Source organism: Suricata suricatta, chromosome 1 (assembly GCF_006229205.1).
Source record: "Suricata suricatta isolate VVHF042 chromosome 1, meerkat_22Aug2017_6uvM2_HiC, whole genome shotgun sequence".
Classification (NCBI taxonomy): Eukaryota; Metazoa; Chordata; class Mammalia; order Carnivora; family Herpestidae; genus Suricata; species Suricata suricatta.
The window spans coordinates 100,073,045-100,077,581 of record NC_043700.1 but is presented as its reverse complement, the minus strand read 5'-3'; the positions used below and the strand labels follow the sequence as shown (position 1 = coordinate 100,077,581).

At 33.4% G+C, this 4,537-nt stretch overlaps 1 pseudogene; it reads left to right on the top strand.

The window, feature by feature from the left end:
* Positions 1-208: 208 nt before the first annotated feature.
* Positions 209-560, top strand: LOC115301386 (annotated as a pseudogene).
* Positions 561-4,537: the final 3,977 nt, after the last annotated feature.

The window sequence follows — 4,537 nt, the reverse complement described above, 5'->3', positions numbered from 1 at the left end:
TAATGACCTCTTCTGCTAGCTTGTGTACATGTGACAGGTTCTGCCAGTTTGGTGAAGCTACATGAGACTCTAATTCACAAGGAAGTCACATCAGGGAACAAGTTAGGGTACCAAAATTGTAGCACACAGGAGCAAAAGCAGTGAGTTTATGAGGTTAGTAATAATGGTGGCCTTTGCTTTTCCAGGGATATGTCTGGAGGCATTCTGAATGGTCCAGTGTTTGTCATACTGTTATAAACTATCCTACAGTACAGCTTCTAACAAAATTAGGGTGTTGCAAACCCCTGGTAATAGAATTGTTTACTTTTATACCGAGAGGTTGGAGAAACACCAAAATCTCCATGTGACATGTTTTCAGGCTAACTTCAAAGGATCTATGCTATAAAAACCAAAGTTCTTGTGGGGCTGTCTAAAAAGAAAAAAGAAAAAAAAACTTGTCAGAAGCTTATAATGGTTCCATATGTGCTAAATATGTTCCTGACCAGATCAAGTGTGTTTTCTGTATTGGGGAGCAGAAAATCCTGAAAGTGTTAAAGGCCCAGCAAAAGTTAGAAAGCTAAGTAATAAAATGAAGCTTACTTTGAGTAATAAAACAATTTAAAAGCTAAAAATAAAATAATAAATAATTATGGTAGCTCTTTCCAAATAGCACGGAAGCATTAGGATCAGCAGTATTAGTTAACCACCAAGTTCTCTGGTGTGGTCTTACAGTTGTTTCTGGGAGCTTATTAATATTTCTCAATGAACACTTCCTGCTTAGACCTGTGGGAATGTAGTCCATTGACTTAGAGTAGGGAGAAAGATCCATATAGTAATTGACTTCAGAGGTAATTCAGGCATCTAGCACTCAAGAAAATTTGAAACTAGTCATCCCAGCTGATTGAGTTTGAAATCAGCAAATAATAATAATAATAATAATAATAATAATAATTAACATGAAAGGAAGAATGTATTCCATGGCATATAATGATATTCATTAGCTTAGTTTATCACTGTGGTCACTTGGAATAATGTGTGTTTTAAAATAAGCTCTTCAGGGGCACTTGGGTGGCTCAGTCGGTTAAGCATCCGGCTTCAGCTCAGGTCATAATCTCACGGTTCGTGGGTTCGAGCCCCATGTCAGACTCAGTGCTGACAGCTAGCTCAGAGCCTGGAGCCTGCTTCAAATGCTGTGTCTCCCTCTTTCTCTGACCCTCCCCTGATCGTACTGTCTCTGTCTCTCAAAACTAAATAAAAAATAAAAAATTTTTTAAAAATGAAATAAGCTCTTTCTTGCACTGTGAAGAAAACTATAAACAAATAAAAAAAGGCAACCTACTGAGTGGGAGAAGATATTTTCAAATAATCTATCAGATAACGGGTTAATGTCCAAAATATATAAAGAACTTATACAGCCCAATACAAAAAATTATATGATCCAATAAAAAAATGGGCAGAGGACCTGACTAAATAAGTTTTCAATGAAGACTATAGATGACCAACAGACACATGAAAAGATGTTCAACATCACTAATCATCAGGGAAATACATATCAAAACCACAATGAGATGTCACCCCACACCTGTTAGAATGGCAAAGACAAGGAATAAGTCTTGGTGAGGAATGGACTGTATGGGTTTTTTTTACCCAGTGACAAATGAAATACATGACCATATTTTTCAATATAGAATAAAGTCTCTTGAATATTATGAACCAGTTTTTACTTTAATATCTAATTAAGATTATAAAATATCAGTTATATTCTATCAAAATGATACAAACACAAAATTGCAATCTTGCTGTGTAAATACTGTTGTATCTTTATATTGATTATTAAAAGATATCACTAAAATGAGCAATCTCTGACTTTACTCAGTGTTTTTGGAACCTAACTAAAGATCCCTATCCCTTCTGCTAATTCTTACCTCTTAGTTCTTTGATATTGAAATAATAACTGCTACATATCATTAAGGGAATTATGTAATGAAACAGACCAAAAATTATTACTTTCTCTTTTAGTACCCAATGCCCTTTGAGGACTTAATTTCTTTGTTTATAGATAAAATAAAGTGGGATTGTTAGATTTCTCACCTTCTCCTAACTAGAGAACTGGCATGTGGTCAAACTAGGTCAATTACTCCAGTAAAGGAAAATTTTTTCTCAAAAAACAATTAATTAGTAAGAAGAACAATATACGAAATAAAATTATTTTGTTATCAAAGCAAGCTTTCTAAAACCCAGACCTGAATATCCCTTAGGCATAACTATTAACTGGTTCCACACACATTTTTACTCTAATAATCTCAGAATTGACACTGGTAACAGAATATCTGTACCCTAACAAAATTATGGTTGATACTTGGTGTTCTCCATCAACAATAAACATACTAGAAAGATAAATCCAAACAGGCATAAAACACTTTGCTTTCAACACAAAATCAATACTAAGCTAATCTGGCCAAGCAGTAAAAAAGCACATGCTATATTTATCATTCAACCCTCTTTTCAAATTTACTCTTGACAAACATAAGGTTTTTAACATTGTCATTTGATGATTATGTTCAGTAAGAAGAAAGAAGAGTGACGCATTGGACAAGTTCATTCCTAAACTAACAATTTTTAAAACTGAATATATTTTGAAGAAAATTTACTTTAATGAAAAATCTCCTAGAATATGCACCATGTGCATTGTCATAATGGTTCTCCTCTCAAGATTTTTGATTCATTAACATAAATATTGATTAAACAAATATTGTATGCTAGAATGATTATAGGTGCTGGGGTAACAGCAGTGAATTAAACAGACAATTCCATGTACCTCCAGAGCTTATATTTCGATGCTCTTTAGTTTTGACCATTTAAGTGACAAGACTGCCCCTGTCTTTGAATCCCTCTTTCCTCCTTCTAATAGTGCCACATTAGTGTTCTTAGCTTCTTATTCTGGAAATTTTTGCCATCCTTACAACAATCAGTTTCAGCACTAAGCGCTGGGTTTCAAATTACGTTTATTTTTCAATATGTTATTTATTTCTTACTGAATTTTCTTTTACTTATTTTTAGTTGACTTTGTGTTGCATTCCGATACATTGTTTTTGTAAACATTTCCAGGTTTCTCTAATTGTCATCCTTACATAGTAATACCTTTATCAACAGATGGTATATCCTGCTCAGTATAAGGACTAGAAATTGAGGAAACAGATGGATTCTGATAATAGAAATGTGAGATCCTTAAGGAAGAGTATACAGGCTGCAAAGAGGAGAATAAATTCCTATTAAACATAGAGTTTCAGAGCATGAAAAGATAAAACAGCAAAAGGAATTTCAAAGAACGATTAGAAAAAGACTGATATGAATCCAGGGTCCAGAAGACTAAGGGAATGCAGTTTCCAAAAGTAGGGAAAGTTATAATGTCAAATATTGCAGAATTTGATATTCATAATCACATTTTAATCCAGTTTGCTTAGGTCATTCTTTGTTCTTTTTAAAAATTTAATTTGACATGTTATACTTTGTAAATTTAAGGTACACAGCATGTTAGTCTGTTGTATGTATATATTGTAATATAATCACCACTGAAGCAATATTTATCACATTACATCATTATTGTACAATATTATTGTCTCTATTCATTTTGTTGTGCATCAGGTCTCTATGGACTATTTATTATTCATTATAAATTTGTACCCTTAAAATACCATCAACTTATTCCCCCCATTCTCCATCTCCTGGTAACCAGTATTTTACTCTGTTTTGTTATGTTTTTACAGGTTTGACTTTTCTAGATACCACAAATAAGTGCTATCATATATTACTTGTCTTTCTCTTTTTGATTTATTTTACTTAGCATAATGTACTAAAAGTCCATCCAAGTTGTCACAAATGGCAGGATATCATTTTTTCTCATGGATGAATAATAGTCCATTGTGTGTGTGTGTGTGTGTGTGTGTGTGTGTGTGTGTGCGCACGCGTGCATCATGTCTTTTTATATTTTCATTTATTAATAGGCATTTTGCCTGTTTCCTTTCCCTGGCCCTTGGGCAAAATGTTGCAGTAAACATGGGTGTGCATGTTTCTTGTTGAAATCCTATTTAATTTCCAATTTCCAGAAGTAGAATTGTTGGATCATATATTACTTAGCTTTTGAGGAACTTCCATATTGTTTCCATGGAGGTTGGACTAATTTACATTTCCACCAATAGTGTATAAACATTCCCTTTCACCATATTTTGACCAACACTTGTTGTCTTCTTGTCTTCCTGGCCATTCTAACAGGATTGAGGAGATATTCCATTGTGTTTTCTATTTACAACTCCCTAAAGCTTAGTGATGTTGCACATCTTTTCTTGAGTCTGTTGGCAATTTTGGTATCTTCTGGGAAAATGTCTATTGAATTCTTCTACTCATTTTTTAATAGAATTTGTTTTTTTGTCATTGTGTTCTTTATATATTTTGAATGTTAACCTCTTTTTTTTTTAAATAGTTCATTGTCAAATTGGTTTCCATACAACACCCAGTGCTCTTCCCCTTAAGTGCCCTCCTACATCACCAACACCTCTTT